General features: G+C 41.5%; 23 non-coding genes across 23 annotated transcripts; 12 read left to right on the top strand and 11 right to left on the bottom strand.

Moving 5' to 3' along the window:
* The first annotated feature begins 3 nt into the window (after positions 1-3).
* On the top strand, positions 4-75 carry trnaw-cca. The gene has a single exon. It is a non-coding gene; the product is annotated as a tRNA-Trp (tRNA).
* Positions 76-1066: 991 nt separating this feature from the next.
* trnak-uuu lies at positions 1067-1139 on the bottom strand. The gene has a single exon. It is a non-coding gene; the product is annotated as a tRNA-Lys (tRNA).
* A 168-nt stretch (positions 1140-1307) lies between these two features.
* Positions 1308-1379, top strand: trnaw-cca. The gene has a single exon. It is a non-coding gene; the product is annotated as a tRNA-Trp (tRNA).
* A 1245-nt stretch (positions 1380-2624) lies between these two features.
* On the bottom strand, positions 2625-2697 carry trnak-uuu. Its single transcript has one exon. It is a non-coding gene; the product is annotated as a tRNA-Lys (tRNA).
* A 161-nt stretch (positions 2698-2858) lies between these two features.
* On the top strand, positions 2859-2930 carry trnaw-cca. The gene has a single exon. It is a non-coding gene; the product is annotated as a tRNA-Trp (tRNA).
* A 991-nt stretch (positions 2931-3921) lies between these two features.
* On the bottom strand, positions 3922-3994 carry trnak-uuu. Its single transcript has one exon. It is a non-coding gene; the product is annotated as a tRNA-Lys (tRNA).
* A 168-nt stretch (positions 3995-4162) lies between these two features.
* Positions 4163-4234, top strand: trnaw-cca. Its single transcript has one exon. It is a non-coding gene; the product is annotated as a tRNA-Trp (tRNA).
* A 1245-nt stretch (positions 4235-5479) lies between these two features.
* Positions 5480-5552, bottom strand: trnak-uuu. Its single transcript has one exon. It is a non-coding gene; the product is annotated as a tRNA-Lys (tRNA).
* Positions 5553-5720: 168 nt separating this feature from the next.
* trnaw-cca lies at positions 5721-5792 on the top strand. The gene has a single exon. It is a non-coding gene; the product is annotated as a tRNA-Trp (tRNA).
* A 1239-nt stretch (positions 5793-7031) lies between these two features.
* trnak-uuu lies at positions 7032-7104 on the bottom strand. Its single transcript has one exon. It is a non-coding gene; the product is annotated as a tRNA-Lys (tRNA).
* A 168-nt stretch (positions 7105-7272) lies between these two features.
* On the top strand, positions 7273-7344 carry trnaw-cca. The gene has a single exon. It is a non-coding gene; the product is annotated as a tRNA-Trp (tRNA).
* Positions 7345-8583: 1239 nt separating this feature from the next.
* trnak-uuu lies at positions 8584-8656 on the bottom strand. The gene has a single exon. It is a non-coding gene; the product is annotated as a tRNA-Lys (tRNA).
* Positions 8657-8817: 161 nt separating this feature from the next.
* trnaw-cca lies at positions 8818-8889 on the top strand. The gene has a single exon. It is a non-coding gene; the product is annotated as a tRNA-Trp (tRNA).
* Positions 8890-9880: 991 nt separating this feature from the next.
* Positions 9881-9953, bottom strand: trnak-uuu. The gene has a single exon. It is a non-coding gene; the product is annotated as a tRNA-Lys (tRNA).
* A 161-nt stretch (positions 9954-10114) lies between these two features.
* trnaw-cca lies at positions 10115-10186 on the top strand. Its single transcript has one exon. It is a non-coding gene; the product is annotated as a tRNA-Trp (tRNA).
* A 989-nt stretch (positions 10187-11175) lies between these two features.
* Positions 11176-11248, bottom strand: trnak-uuu. The gene has a single exon. It is a non-coding gene; the product is annotated as a tRNA-Lys (tRNA).
* A 161-nt stretch (positions 11249-11409) lies between these two features.
* On the top strand, positions 11410-11481 carry trnaw-cca. Its single transcript has one exon. It is a non-coding gene; the product is annotated as a tRNA-Trp (tRNA).
* Positions 11482-12470: 989 nt separating this feature from the next.
* trnak-uuu lies at positions 12471-12543 on the bottom strand. The gene has a single exon. It is a non-coding gene; the product is annotated as a tRNA-Lys (tRNA).
* Positions 12544-12704: 161 nt separating this feature from the next.
* trnaw-cca lies at positions 12705-12776 on the top strand. Its single transcript has one exon. It is a non-coding gene; the product is annotated as a tRNA-Trp (tRNA).
* Positions 12777-14394: 1618 nt separating this feature from the next.
* On the bottom strand, positions 14395-14467 carry trnak-uuu. Its single transcript has one exon. It is a non-coding gene; the product is annotated as a tRNA-Lys (tRNA).
* Positions 14468-14635: 168 nt separating this feature from the next.
* Positions 14636-14707, top strand: trnaw-cca. The gene has a single exon. It is a non-coding gene; the product is annotated as a tRNA-Trp (tRNA).
* A 991-nt stretch (positions 14708-15698) lies between these two features.
* Positions 15699-15771, bottom strand: trnak-uuu. The gene has a single exon. It is a non-coding gene; the product is annotated as a tRNA-Lys (tRNA).
* A 161-nt stretch (positions 15772-15932) lies between these two features.
* On the top strand, positions 15933-16004 carry trnaw-cca. The gene has a single exon. It is a non-coding gene; the product is annotated as a tRNA-Trp (tRNA).
* The last annotated feature ends 493 nt before the right edge of the window (positions 16005-16497 follow it).

Here is a 16497-nt window from a genome sequence, read left to right as displayed (position 1 = left end):
AATGACCTCGTGGCGCAATGGTAGCGTGTCTGACTCCAGATCAGAAGGTTGCGTGTTCAACTCACGTCGTGGTCATGGTTTTTATGTGTGCAATCTCTGCCTCCTTTACTCAGTGAATCAGCACAAGTACCAATGTGGCTTTACAGTACTAATCTCGCACAGAAACGATTAAACCAATGCTGCTTTTGATGAAAATTGTCTCTCACAAAAACCTGTCACACTGCAAAATCTTAAATGAAATCATGTGATTGTCAGTCTTCGAACAGGGAGTTTAATGTATGCTTGGGGGCAGTTTTTTGATGCATGGATGAGAAACGTTCCCAAAGTAAACTGCCTGTTACTCAGGCCCAGAAACTAGGATATGCATATAAATGGTAGATTTGGATAGAACACACTCTACAGTTTCCAGAACTGTTAAAATAATGTCTCTGAGTATAACAGAACTGATATGGCAGGCAAAAACCTGAAGAAAAGTTATCCAGGAGGTGGGATTTTTTTGATGTGGGTAGTTTTCAATTGAATGCCTATTGAGTTTCTAATGGGTTAGGATGCAGATTCAACAAACTTTGCCGGTACTATTAGGATGTATTCGTCTGCATGTTTTGACCTCCTTTGAGCCAGTGTATTACTGAACACAATGCGCCAACAAAACAGAGTTTTTGGGATATAAAGAGGGACTTTCTCTGACAAAACAAACCTTTATTGTGGAGCTGGGACTCTTGTGACTGCAACCAGATGAAGATGTTCAAAGGTAAGTGATTCATTTTATCGCTATTTATGACTTTTGTGACTCGTCTACTTGGTTGGAATATGTTTTTGTAAGTGGGGCGCTGTCCTCAGATAATCGCATGGTAGGCTTTCGCATTAAATCCTATTTGAAATGTGACAAAGCGGCTGGATTAACAAGAAGTTAATCTTTAAACCGATGTATAACACTTGTATTTTTGTGAATGTTTATATTGACTATTTCTATATTTTGAATTTGGCGCTCTGCAATTTCACCGGATGTTGTCGAGGTGGGTTGCTAGCAGAACACCTGCGCCAGAAAAGGTAAACATTAAAGCAACGCCCAAACAGGGACTTGAACCCTGGACCCTCAGATTAAAAGTCTGATGCTCTACCGACTGAGCTATCTGGGCTCTACATCTGCTTATTTTCATACACTTAACCTGCCGGGCAGAGGCACGTGCTGATGGGGGTGGCATTGTCAGATGGTTCATTTCCCCAGAGAACCAGGCCTCCATTCCAAATTATACACTCATTAAAATCTGAACTAGGCATCCTCTCCAAAGATGTTAAATGTCAATGACCTCGTGGCGCAATGGTAGCGCGTCTGACTCCAGATCAGAAGGTTGCGTGTTCAACTCACGTCGTGGTCATGGTTTTGATGTGTGCAATCTCTGCCGCCTTTACTCAGTGAATCAGCACAAGTACCAATGTGGCTTTACAGTACTAATCTCGCACAGAAACGAACGAACCGATGCTGCTTTTGATGAAAATTGTCTCTCACAAAAACCTGTCACACTGCAAAATCTTAAATGAAATCATGTGATTGTCAGTCTTCGAACAGGGAGTTTAATGTATGCTTGGGGGCAGTTTTTTGATGCCTGGATGAGAAACGTTCCCAAAGTAAACTGCCTGTTACTCAGGCCCAGAAACTAGGATATGCATATAAATGGTAGATTTGGATAGAACACACTCTACAGTTTCCAAAACTGTTAAAATAATGTCTCTGAGTATAACAGAACTGATATGGCAGGCAAAAACCTGAAGAAAAGTTATCCAGGAGGTGGGATTTTTTTGATGTGGGTAGTTTTCAATTGAATGCCTATTGAGTTTCTAATGGGTTAGGATCCAGATTGCAGTTCCTATGGCTACCACTAGATGTCAACAGTCTTTAGACATTGGTTTAGACTTGTTTTCTGAAAAATGAAGAAGAATGAGACCTTGCTGTCAGTGGACTGAGGAAGCATGCAGTACTGGTTTGCGCGCGTGACAGAGTGCGCGCCCTTCGTTGTTTTTCATTTCTATTGAATACGCAATTGTCCGGTTGAAAATGTATTATTTAGACAATTGACAACGTGAGGATTAATTATGAACATCGCTTGACATGTTTCAACAAACTTTGCCGGTACTATTAGGATGTATTCGTCTGCATGTTTTGACCTCCTTTGAGCCATTGTATTACTGAACACAATGCGCCAACAAAACAGAGTTTTTGGGATATAAAGAGGGACTTTCTCGAACAAAACAAACCTTTATTGTGGAGCTGGGACTCTTGTGACTGCAACCAGATGAAGATGTTCAAAGGTAAGTGATTCATTTTATCGCTATTTATGACTTTTGTGACTCGTCTACTTGGTTGGAATATGTTTTTGTAAGTGGGGCGCTGTCCTCAGATAATCGCATGGTAGGCTTTCGCAGTAAATCCTATTTGAAATGTGACAAAGCGGCTGGATTAACAAGAAGTTCATCTTGAAACCGATGTATAGCACTTGTATTTTTGTGAAGTTTATATTGACTATTTCTATATTTTGAATTTGGCGCTCTGCAATTTCACCGGATGTTGTCGAGGTGGGTTGCTAGCAGAACACCTGCGCCAGAAAAGGTAAACATTAAAGCAACGCCCAAACAGGGACTTGAACCCTGGACCCTCAGATTAAAAGTCTGATGCTCTACCGCCTGAGCTATCTGGGCTCTACATCTTCTTATTTTCATACACTTAACCTGCCGGGCAGAGGCACGTGCTGATGGGGGTGGCATTGTCAGATGGTTCATTTCCCCAGAGAACCAGGCCTCCATTCCAAATTATACACTCATTAAACTAGGCATCCTCTCCAAAGATGTTAAATGCCAATGACCTCGTGGCGCAATGGTAGCGTGTCTGACTCCAGATCAGAAGGTTGCGTGTTCAACTCACGTCGTGGTCATGGTTTTTATGTGTGCAATCTCTGCCTCCTTTACTCAGTGAATCAGCACAAGTACCAATGTGGCTTTACAGTACTAATCTCGCACAGAAACGATTAAACCAATGCTGCTTTTGATGAAAATTGTCTCTCACAAAAACCTGTCACACTGCAAAATCTTAAATGAAATCATGTGATTGTCAGTCTTCGAACAGGGAGTTTAATGTATGCTTGGGGGCAGTTTTTTGATGCATGGATGAGAAACGTTCCCAAAGTAAACTGCCTGTTACTCAGGCCCAGAAACTAGGATATGCATATAAATGGTAGATTTGGATAGAACACACTCTACAGTTTCCAGAACTGTTAAAATAATGTCTCTGAGTATAACAGAACTGATATGGCAGGCAAAAACCTGAAGAAAAGTTATCCAGGAGGTGGGATTTTTTTGATGTGGGTAGTTTTCAATTGAATGCCTATTGAGTTTCTAATGGGTTAGGATGCAGATTCAACAAACTTTGCCGGTACTATTAGGATGTATTCGTCTGCATGTTTTGACCTCCTTTGAGCCAGTGTATTACTGAACACAATGCGCCAACAAAACAGAGTTTTTGGGATATAAAGAGGGACTTTCTCTGACAAAACAAACCTTTATTGTGGAGCTGGGACTCTTGTGACTGCAACCAGATGAAGATGTTCAAAGGTAAGTGATTCATTTTATCGCTATTTATGACTTTTGTGACTCGTCTACTTGGTTGGAATATGTTTTTGTAAGTGGGGCGCTGTCCTCAGATAATCGCATGGTAGGCTTTCGCATTAAATCCTATTTGAAATGTGACAAAGCGGCTGGATTAACAAGAAGTTAATCTTTAAACCGATGTATAACACTTGTATTTTTGTGAATGTTTATATTGACTATTTCTATATTTTGAATTTGGCGCTCTGCAATTTCACCGGATGTTGTCGAGGTGGGTTGCTAGCAGAACACCTGCGCCAGAAAAGGTAAACATTAAAGCAACGCCCAAACAGGGACTTGAACCCTGGACCCTCAGATTAAAAGTCTGATGCTCTACCGACTGAGCTATCTGGGCTCTACATCTGCTTATTTTCATACACTTAACCTGCCGGGCAGAGGCACGTGCTGATGGGGGTGGCATTGTCAGATGGTTCATTTCCCCAGAGAACCAGGCCTCCATTCCAAATTATACACTCATTAAAATCTGAACTAGGCATCCTCTCCAAAGATGTTAAATGTCAATGACCTCGTGGCGCAATGGTAGCGCGTCTGACTCCAGATCAGAAGGTTGCGTGTTCAACTCACGTCGTGGTCATGGTTTTGATGTGTGCAATCTCTGCCGCCTTTACTCAGTGAATCAGCACAAGTACCAATGTGGCTTTACAGTACTAATCTCGCACAGAAACGAACGAACCGATGCTGCTTTTGATGAAAATTGTCTCTCACAAAAACCTGTCACACTGCAAAATCTTAAATGAAATCATGTGATTGTCAGTCTTCGAACAGGGAGTTTAATGTATGCTTGGGGGCAGTTTTTTGATGCCTGGATGAGAAACGTTCCCAAAGTAAACTGCCTGTTACTCAGGCCCAGAAACTAGGATATGCATATAAATGGTAGATTTGGATAGAACACACTCTACAGTTTCCAAAACTGTTAAAATAATGTCTCTGAGTATAAAAGAACTGATATGGCAGGCAAAAACCTGAAGAAAAGTTATCCAGGAGGTGGGATTTTTTTGATGTGGGTAGTTTTCAATTGAATGCCTATTGAGTTTCTAATGGGTTAGGATCCAGATTGCAGTTCCTATGGCTACCACTAGATGTCAACAGTCTTTAGACATTGGTTTAGACTTGTTTTCTGAAAAATGAAGAAGAATGAGACCTTGCTGTCAGTGGACTGAGGAAGCATGCAGTACTGGTTTGCGCGCGTGACAGAGTGCGCGCCCTTCGTTGTTTTTCATTTCTATTGAATACGCAATTGTCCGGTTGAAAATGTATTATTTAGACAATTGACAACGTGAGGATTAATTATGAACATCGCTTGACATGTTTCAACAAACTTTGCCGGTACTATTAGGATGTATTCGTCTGCATGTTTTGACCTCCTTTGAGCCATTGTATTACTGAACACAATGCGCCAACAAAACAGAGTTTTTGGGATATAAAGAGGGACTTTCTCGAACAAAACAAACCTTTATTGTGGAGCTGGGACTCTTGTGACTGCAACCAGATGAAGATGTTCAAAGGTAAGTGATTCATTTTATCGCTATTTATGACTTTTGTGACTCGTCTACTTGGTTGGAATATGTTTTTGTAAGTGGGGCGCTGTCCTCAGATAATCGCATGGTAGGCTTTCGCAGTAAATCCTATTTGAAATGTGACAAAGCGGCTGGATTAACAAGAAGTTCATCTTGAAACCGATGTATAGCACTTGTATTTTTGTGAAGTTTATATTGACTATTTCTATATTTTGAATTTGGCGCTCTGCAATTTCACCGGATGTTGTCGAGGTGGGTTGCTAGCAGAACACCTGCGCCAGAAAAGGTAAACATTAAAGCAACGCCCAAACAGGGACTTGAACCCTGGACCCTCAGATTAAAAGTCTGATGCTCTACCGACTGAGCTATCTGGGCTCTGCATCTGCTTATTTTCAGACACTTAACCTGCCGGGCAGAGGCACGTGCTGATGGGGGTGGCATTGTCAGATGGTTCATTTCCCCAGAGAACCAGGCCTCCATTCCAAATTATACACTCATTAAAATCTGAACTAGGCATCCTCTCCAAAGATGTTAAATGTCAATGACCTCGTGGCGCAATGGTAGCGCATCTGACTCCAGATCAGAAGGTTGCGTGTTCAACTCACGTCGTGGTCATGGTTTTGATATGTGCAATCTCTGCCGCCTTTACTCAGTGAATCAGCACAAGTACCAATGTGGCTTTACAGTACTAATCTCGCACAGAAACGAACAAACCAATGCTGCTTTTGATGAAAATTGTCTCTCACAAAAACCTGTCACACTGCAAAATCTTAAATGAAATCATGTCAGTCTTCGAACAGGGAGTTTAATGTATGCTTGGGGGCAGTTTTTTGATGCCTGGATGAGAAACGTTCCCAAAGTAAACTGCCTGTTACTCAGGCCCAGAAACTAGGATATGCATATAAATGGTAGATTTGGATAGAACACACTCTACAGTTTCCAAAACTGTTAAAATAATGTCTCTGAGTATAACAGAACTGATATGGCAGGCAAAAACCTGAAGAAAAGTTATCCAGGAGGTGGGATTTTTTTGATGTGGGTAGTTTTCAATTGAATGCCTATTGAGTTTCTAATGGGTTAGGATCCAGATTGCAGTTCCTATGGCTACCACTAGATGTCAACAGTCTTTAGACATTGGTTTAGACTTGTTTTCTGAAAAATGAAGAAGAATGAGACCTTGCTGTCAGTGGACTGAGGAAGCATGCAGTACTGGTTTGCGCGCGTGACAGAGTGCGCGCCCTTCGTTGTTTTTCATTTCTATTGAATACGCAATTGTCCGGTTGAAAATGTATTATTTAGACAATTGACAACGTGAGGATTAATTATGAACATCGCTTGACATGTTTCAACAAACTTTGCCGGTACTATTAGGATGTATTCGTCTGCATGTTTTGACCTCCTTTGAGCCATTGTATTACTGAACACAATGCGCCAACAAAACAGAGTTTTTGGGATATAAAGAGGGACTTTCTCGAACAAAACAAACCTTTATTGTGGAGCTGGGACTCTTGTGACTGCAACCAGATGAAGATGTTCAAAGGTAAGTGATTCATTTTATCGCTATTTATGACTTTTGTGACTCGTCTACTTGGTTGGAATATGTTTTTGTAAGTGGGGCGCTGTCCTCAGATAATCGCATGGTAGGCTTTCGCAGTAAATCCTATTTGAAATGTGACAAAGCGGCTGGATTAACAAGAAGTTCATCTTGAAACCGATGTATAGCACTTGTATTTTTGTGAAGTTTATATTGACTATTTCTATATTTTGAATTTGGCGCTCTGCAATTTCACCGGATGTTGTCGAGGTGGGTTGCTAGCAGAACACCTGCGCCAGAAAAGGTAAACATTAAAGCAACGCCCAAACAGGGACTTGAACCCTGGACCCTCAGATTAAAAGTCTGATGCTCTACCGACTGAGCTATCTGGGCTCTGCATCTGCTTATTTTCAGACACTTAACCTGCCGGGCAGAGGCACGTGCTGATGGGGGTGGCATTGTCAGATGGTTCATTTCCCCAGAGAACCAGGCCTCCATTCCAAATTATACACTCATTAAAATCTGAACTAGGCATCCTCTCCAAAGATGTTAAATGTCAATGACCTCGTGGCGCAATGGTAGCGCATCTGACTCCAGATCAGAAGGTTGCGTGTTCAACTCACGTCGTGGTCATGGTTTTGATATGTGCAATCTCTGCCGCCTTTACTCAGTGAATCAGCACAAGTACCAATGTGGCTTTACAGTACTAATCTCGCACAGAAACGAACAAACCAATGCTGCTTTTGATGAAAATTGTCTCTCACAAAAACCTGTCACACTGCAAAATCTTAAATGAAATCATGTCAGTCTTCGAACAGGGAGTTTAATGTATGCTTGGGGGCAGTTTTTTGATGCCTGGATGAGAAACGTTCCCAAAGTAAACTGCCTGTTACTCAGGCCCAGAAACTAGGATATGCATATAAATGGTAGATTTGGATAGAACACACTCTACAGTTTCCAAAACTGTTAAAATAATGTCTCTGAGTATAACAGAACTGATATGGCAGGCAAAAACCTGAAGAAAAGTTATCCAGGAGGTGGGATTTTTTTGATGTGGGTAGTTTTCAATTGAATGCCTATTGAGTTTCTAATGGGTTAGGATCCAGATTGCAGTTCCTATGGCTACCACTAGATGTCAACAGTCTTTAGACATTGGTTTAGACTTGTTTTCTGAAAAATGAAGAAGAATGAGACCTTGCTGTCAGTGGACTGAGGAAGCATGCAGTACTGGTTTGCGCGCGTGACAGAGTGCGCGCCCTTCGTTGTTTTTCATTTCTATTGAATACGCAATTGTCCGGTTGAAAATGTATTATTTAGACAATTGACAACGTGAGGATTAATTATGAACATCGCTTGACATGTTTCAACAAACTTTGCCGGTACTATTAGGATGTATTCGTCTGCATGTTTTGACCTCCTTTGAGCCATTGTATTACTGAACACAATGCGCCAACAAAACAGAGTTTTTGGGATATAAAGAGGGACTTTCTCGAACAAAACAAACCTTTATTGTGGAGCTGGGACTCTTGTGACTGCAACCAGATGAAGATGTTCAAAGGTAAGTGATTCATTTTATCGCTATTTATGACTTTTGTGACTCGTCTACTTGGTTGGAATATGTTTTTGTAAGTGGGGCGCTGTCCTCAGATAATCGCATGGTAGGCTTTCGCAGTAAATCCTATTTGAAATGTGACAAAGCGGCTGGATTAACAAGAAGTTCATCTTGAAACCGATGTATAGCACTTGTATTTTTGTGAAGTTTATATTGACTATTTCTATATTTTGAATTTGGCGCTCTGCAATTTCACCGGATGTTGTCGAGGTGGGTTGCTAGCAGAACACCTGCGCCAGAAAAGGTAAACATTAAAGCAACGCCCAAACAGGGACTTGAACCCTGGACCCTCAGATTAAAAGTCTGATGCTCTACCGCCTGAGCTATCTGGGCTCTACATCTTCTTATTTTCATACACTTAACCTGCCGGGCAGAGGCACGTGCTGATGGGGGTGGCATTGTCAGATGGTTCATTTCCCCAGAGAACCAGGCCTCCATTCCAAATTATACACTCATTAAACTAGGCATCCTCTCCAAAGATGTTAAATGCCAATGACCTCGTGGCGCAATGGTAGCGTGTCTGACTCCAGATCAGAAGGTTGCGTGTTCAACTCACGTCGTGGTCATGGTTTTTATGTGTGCAATCTCTGCCTCCTTTACTCAGTGAATCAGCACAAGTACCAATGTGGCTTTACAGTACTAATCTCGCACAGAAACGATTAAACCAATGCTGCTTTTGATGAAAATTGTCTCTCACAAAAACCTGTCACACTGCAAAATCTTAAATGAAATCATGTGATTGTCAGTCTTCGAACAGGGAGTTTAATGTATGCTTGGGGGCAGTTTTTTGATGCATGGATGAGAAACGTTCCCAAAGTAAACTGCCTGTTACTCAGGCCCAGAAACTAGGATATGCATATAAATGGTAGATTTGGATAGAACACACTCTACAGTTTCCAGAACTGTTAAAATAATGTCTCTGAGTATAACAGAACTGATATGGCAGGCAAAAACCTGAAGAAAAGTTATCCAGGAGGTGGGATTTTTTTGATGTGGGTAGTTTTCAATTGAATGCCTATTGAGTTTCTAATGGGTTAGGATGCAGATTCAACAAACTTTGCCGGTACTATTAGGATGTATTCGTCTGCATGTTTTGACCTCCTTTGAGCCAGTGTATTACTGAACACAATGCGCCAACAAAACAGAGTTTTTGGGATATAAAGAGGGACTTTCTCTGACAAAACAAACCTTTATTGTGGAGCTGGGACTCTTGTGACTGCAACCAGATGAAGATGTTCAAAGGTAAGTGATTCATTTTATCGCTATTTATGACTTTTGTGACTCGTCTACTTGGTTGGAATATGTTTTTGTAAGTGGGGCGCTGTCCTCAGATAATCGCATGGTAGGCTTTCGCATTAAATCCTATTTGAAATGTGACAAAGCGGCTGGATTAACAAGAAGTTAATCTTTAAACCGATGTATAACACTTGTATTTTTGTGAATGTTTATATTGACTATTTCTATATTTTGAATTTGGCGCTCTGCAATTTCACCGGATGTTGTCGAGGTGGGTTGCTAGCAGAACACCTGCGCCAGAAAAGGTAAACATTAAAGCAACGCCCAAACAGGGACTTGAACCCTGGACCCTCAGATTAAAAGTCTGATGCTCTACCGACTGAGCTATCTGGGCTCTACATCTGCTTATTTTCATACACTTAACCTGCCGGGCAGAGGCACGTGCTGATGGGGGTGGCATTGTCAGATGGTTCATTTCCCCAGAGAACCAGGCCTCCATTCCAAATTATACACTCATTAAACTAGGCATCCTCTCCAAAGATGTTAAATGCCAATGACCTCGTGGCGCAATGGTAGCGTGTCTGACTCCAGATCAGAAGGTTGCGTGTTCAACTCACGTCGTGGTCATGGTTTTTATGTGTGCAATCTCTGCCTCCTTTACTCAGTGAATCAGCACAAGTACCAATGTGGCTTTACAGTACTAATCTCGCACAGAAACGAACAAACCAATGCTGCTTTTGATGAAAATTGTCTCTCACAAAAACCTGTCACACTGCAAAATCTTAAATGAAATCATGTGATTGTCAGTCTTCGAACAGGGAGTTTAATGTATGCTTGGGGGCAGTTTTTTGATGCCTGGATGAGAAACGTTCCCAAAGTAAACTGCCTGTTACTCAGGCCCAGAAACTAGGATATGCATATAAATGGTATATTTGGATAGAACACACTCTACAGTTTCCAGAACTGTTAAAATAATGTCTCTGAGTATAACAGAACTGATATGGCAGGCAAAAACCTGAAGAAAAGTTATCCAGGAGGTGGGATTTTTTTGATGTGGGTAGTTTTCAATTGAATGCCTATTGAGTTTCTAATGGGTTAGGATCCAGATTCAACAAACTTTGCCGGTACTATTAGGATGTATTCGTCTGCATGTTTTGACCTCCTTTGAGCCAGTGTATTACTGAACACAATGCGCCAACAAAACAGAATTTTTGGGATATAAAGAGGGACTTTCTCTGACAAAACAAACCTTTATTGTGGAGCTGGGACTCTTGTGACTGCAACCAGATGAAGATGTTCAAATGAAAAATTCATTTTATCGCTATTTATGACTTTTGTGACTCGTCTACTTGGTTGGAATATGTTTTTGTAAGTGGGGCGCTGTCCTCAGATAATCGCATGGTAGGCTTTCGCAGTAAATCCTATTTGAAATGTGACAAAGCGGCTGGATTAACAAGAAGTTCATCTTTAAGCCGATGTATAGCACTTGTATTTTTGTGAATGTTTATATTGACTATTTCTATATTTTGAATTTGGCGCTCTGCAATTTCACCGGATGTTGTCGAGGTGGGTTGCTAGCAGAACACCTGCGCCAGAAAAGGTAAACATTAAAGCAACGCCCAAACAGGGACTTGAACCCTGGACCCTCAGATTAAAAGTCTGATGCTCTACCGACTGAGCTATCTGGGCTCTGCATCTGCTTATTTTCAGACACTTAACCTGCCGGGCAGAGGCACGTGCTGATGGGGGTGGCATTGTCAGATGGTTCATTTCCCCAGAGAACCAGGCCTCCATTCCAAATTATACACTCATTAAACTAGGCATCCTCTCCAAAGATGTTAAATGCCAATGACCTCGTGGCGCAATGGTAGCGTGTCTGACTCCAGATCAGAAGGTTGCGTGTTCAACTCACGTCGTGGTCATGGTTTTTATGTGTGCAATCTCTGCCTCCTTTACTCAGTGAATCAGCACAAGTACCAATGTGGCTTTACAGTACTAATCTCGCACAGAAACGAACAAACCAATGCTGCTTTTGATGAAAATTGTCTCTCACAAAAACCTGTCACACTGCAAAATCTTAAATGAAATCATGTGATTGTCAGTCTTCGAACAGGGAGTTTAATGTATGCTTGGGGGCAGTTTTTTGATGCCTGGATGAGAAACGTTCCCAAAGTAAACTGCCTGTTACTCAGGCCCAGAAACTAGGATATGCATATAAATGGTAGATTTGGATAGAACACACTCTACAGTTTCCAGAACTGTTAAAATAATGTCTCTGAGTATAACAGAACTGATATGGCAGGCAAAAACCTGAAGAAAAGTTATCCAGGAGGTGGGATTTTTTTGATGTGGGTAGTTTTCAATTGAATGCCTATTGAGTTTCTAATGGGTTAGGATCCAGATTCAACAAACTTTGCCGGTACTATTAGGATGTATTCGTCTGCATGTTTTGACCTCCTTTGAGCCAGTGTATTACTGAACACAATGCGCCAACAAAACAGAATTTTTGGGATATAAAGAGGGACTTTCTCTGACAAAACAAACCTTTATTGTGGAGCTGGGACTCTTGTGACTGCAACCAGATGAAGATGTTCAAATGAAAAATTCATTTTATCGCTATTTATGACTTTTGTGACTCGTCTACTTGGTTGGAATATGTTTTTGTAAGTGGGGCGCTGTCCTCAGATAATCGCATGGTAGGCTTTCGCAGTAAATCCTATTTGAAATGTGACAAAGCGGCTGGATTAACAAGAAGTTAATCTTTAAACCGATGTATAACACTTGTATTTTTGTGAATGTTTATATTGACTATTTCTATATTTTGAATTTGGCGCTCTGCAATTTCACCGGATGTTGTCGAGGTGGGTTGCTAGCAGAACACCTGCGCCAGAAAAGGTAAACATTAAAGCAACGCCCAAACAGGGACTTGAACCCTGGACCCTCAGATTAAAAGTCTGATGCTCTACCAACTGAGCTATCTGGGCTCTGCATCTGCTTATTTTCAGACACTTAACCTGCCGGGCAGAGGCACGTGCTGATGGGGGTGGCATTGTCAGATGGTTCATTTCCCCAGAGAACCAGGCCTCCATTCCAAATTATACACTCATTAAACTAGGCATCCTCTCCAAAGATGTTAAATGCCAATGACCTAGTGGCGCAATGGTAGCGTGTCTGACTCCAGATCAGAAGGTTGCGTGTTCAACTCACGTCGTGGTCATGGTTTTTATGTGTGCAATACTCCTTTACTCAGTGAATCAGCACAAGTACCAATGTGGCTTTACAGTACTAATCTCGCACAGAAACAAACAAACCAATGCTGCTTTTGATGAAAATTGTCTCTCACAAAAACCTGTCACACTGCAAAATCTTAAATGAAATCATGTGATTGTCAGTCTTCGAACAGGGAGTTTAATGTATGCTTGGGGGCAGTTTTTTGATGCCTGGATGAGAAACGTTCCCAAAGTAAACTGCCTGTTACTCAGGCCCAGAAACTAGGATATGCATATAAATGGTATATTTGGATAGAACACACTCTACAGTTTCCAGAACTGTTAAAATAATGTCTCTGAGTATAACAGAACTGATATGGCAGGCAAAAACCTGAAGAAAAGTTATCCAGGAGGTGGGATTTTTTTGATGTGGGTAGTTTTCAATTGAATGCCTATTGAGTTTCTAATGGGTTAGGATCCAGATTCAACAAACTTTGCCGGTACTATTAGGATGTATTCGTCTGCATGTTTTGACCTCCTTTGAGCCAGTGTATTACTGAACACAATGCGCCAACAAAACAGAATTTTTGGGATATAAAGAGGGACTTTCTCTGACAAAACAAACCTTTATTGTGGAGCTGGGACTCTTGTGACTGCAACCAGATGAAGATGTTCAAATGAAAAATTCATTTTATCGCTATTTATGACTTTTGTGACTCGTCTACTTGGTTGGAATATGTTTTTGTAAGTGGGGCGCTGTCCTCAGATAATCGCATGTGTAAGGAAGTGCTATTTCTTATGCAGGTGACCAGCCTACTGCTATTACATTGCTATAACTGAGACAACGTATTTTCACAGTAAAACATGTTAGGTCCCATACAGGATAGCTCCCACACCCACACACACAGCACACACACATTACACACACTAACTGCCGAGGACACACAGATAAGACATACACCCACACATTGGGAGGAAGAGACAGCCTTGACTTGCAGAAACCAGCGCACACACCTAATCTCCTTTCTAGCCGAACATTGTGTGACTGAGGACAGCGCACACACCTAATCTCCTTTTTAGCTGAACATTGTGTGAAAAAGAACAAGACTCAGAGGGATGACGGACGGCCCAACAGGGCCAATCCAAGAAGACTACACCTCAGCCTGAACCAACCCGAAGACCCGATCTTCTAGAATCAACCTACTTTCTGTTCTGTATATGAGACATGTGCACTCTGTTATCTGCGCCTCTTTTCTGCTGGTTCCTTAAGAACCGAATGAAATGGGCCCGTATACGTTGTACCAGATATCTTTACTCATAATTAAACTGTCACTTGTCATACAATAGACCACCTTGTCTGAATCGATCCTTGACCGGCTCACCCTCCTACATATCCCATTATTAACACATGGTAGGCTTTCGCAGTAAATCCTATTTGAAATGTGACAAAGCGGCTGGATTAACAAGAAGTTAATCTTTAAACCGATGTATAACACTTGTATTTTTGTGAATGTTTATATTGACTATTTCTATATTTTGAATTTGGCGCTCTGCAATTTCACCGGATGTTGTCGAGGTGGGTTGCTAGCAGAACACCTGCGCCAGAAAAGGTAAACATTAAAGCAACGCCCAAACAGGGACTTGAACCCTGGACCCTCAGATTAAAAGTCTGATGCTCTACCGACTGAGCTATCTGGGCTCTGCATCTGCTTATTTTCAGACACTTAACCTGCCGGGCAGAGGCACGTGCTGATGGGGGTGGCATTGTCAGATGGTTCATTTCCCCAGAGAACCAGGCCTCCATTCCAAATTATACACTCATTAAAATCTGAACTAGGCATCCTCTCCAAAGATGTTAAATGTCAATGACCTCGTGGCGCAATGGTAGCGCGTCTGACTCCAGATCAGAAGGTTGCGTGTTCAACTCACGTCGTGGTCATGGTTTTTATGTGTGCAATCTCTGCCGCCTTTACTCAGTGAATCAGCACAAGTACCAATGTGGCTTTACAGTACTAATCTCGCACAGAAACGAACAAACCAATGCTGCTTTTGATGAAAATTGTCTCTCACAAAAACCTGTCACACTGCAAAATCTTAAATGAAATCATGTGATTGTCAGTCTTCGAACAGGGAGTTTAATGTATGCTTGGGGGCAGTTTTTTGATGCCTGGATGAGAAACGTTCCCAAAGTAAACTGCCTGTTACTCAGGCCCAGAAACTAGGATATGCATATAAATGGTATATTTGGATAGAACACACTCTACAGTTTCCAGAACTGTTAAAATAATGTCTCTGAGTATAACAGAACTGATATGGCAGGCAAAAACCTGAAGAAAAGTTATCCAGGAGGTGGGATTTTTTTGATGTGGGTAGTTTTCAATTGAATGCCTATTGAGTTTCTAATGGGTTAGGATCCAGATTCAACAAACTTTGCCGGTACTATTAGGATGTATTCGTCTGCATGTTTTGACCTCCTTTGAGCCAGTGTATTACTGAACACAATGCGCCAACAAAACAGAGTTTTTGGGATATAAAGAGGGACTTTCTCTGACAAAACAAACCTTTATTGTGGAGCTGGGACTCTTGTGACTGCAACCAGATGAAGATGTTCAAAGGTAAGTGATTCATTTTATCGCTATTTATGACTTTTGTGACTCGTCTACTTGGTTGGAATATGTTTTTGTAAGTGGGGCGCTGTCCTCAGATAATCGCATGGTAGGCTTTCGCAGTAAATCCTATTTGAAATGTGACAAAGCGGCTGGATTAACAAGAAGTTAATCTTTAAACCGATGTATAACACTTGTATTTTTGTGAATGTTTATATTGACTATTTCTATATTTTGAATTTGGCGCTCTGCAATTTCACCGGATGTTGTCGAGGTGGGTTGCTAGCAGAACACCTGCGCCAGAAAAGGTAAACATTAAAGCAACGCCCAAACAGGGACTTGAACCCTGGACCCTCAGATTAAAAGTCTGATGCTCTACCGACTGAGCTATCTGGGCTCTACATCTGCTTATTTTCATACACTTAACCTGCCGGGCAGAGGCACGTGCTGATGGGGGTGGCATTGTCAGATGGTTCATTTCCCCAGAGAACCAGGCCTCCATTCCAAATTATACACTCATTAAACTAGGCATCCTCTCCAAAGATGTTAAATGCCAATGACCTCGTGGCGCAATGGTAGCGTGTCTGACTCCAGATCAGAAGGTTGCGTGTTCAACTCACGTCATGGTCATGGTTTTTATGTGTGCAATCTCTGCCTCCTTTACTCAGTGAATCAGCACAAGTACCAATGTGGCTTTACAGTACTAATCTCGCACAGAAACGAACAAACCAATGCTGCTTTTGATGAAAATTGTCTCTCACAAAAACCTGTCACACTGCAAAATCTTAAATGAAATCATGTGATTGTCAGTCTTCGAACAGGGAGTTTAATGTATGCTTGGGGGCAGTTTTTTGATGCCTGGATGAGAAACGTTCCCAAAGTAAACTGCCTGTTACTCAGGCCCAGAAACTAGGATATGCATATAAATGGTAGATTTGGATAGAACACACTCTACAGTTTCCAGAACTGTTAAAATAATGTCTCTGAGTATAACAGAACTGATATGGCAGGCAAAAACCTGAAGAAAAGTTATCCAGGAGGTGGGATTTTTTTGATGTGGGTAGTTTTCAATTGAATGCCTATTGAGTTTCTAATGGGTTAGGATGCAGATTCAACAAACTTT

The sequence above is a fragment of the Oncorhynchus mykiss genome, chromosome 28, assembly GCF_013265735.2.
Source record: "Oncorhynchus mykiss isolate Arlee chromosome 28, USDA_OmykA_1.1, whole genome shotgun sequence".
Classification (NCBI taxonomy): Eukaryota; Metazoa; Chordata; class Actinopteri; order Salmoniformes; family Salmonidae; genus Oncorhynchus; species Oncorhynchus mykiss.
This window is presented reverse-complemented; position numbering and strand designations above follow the sequence as displayed.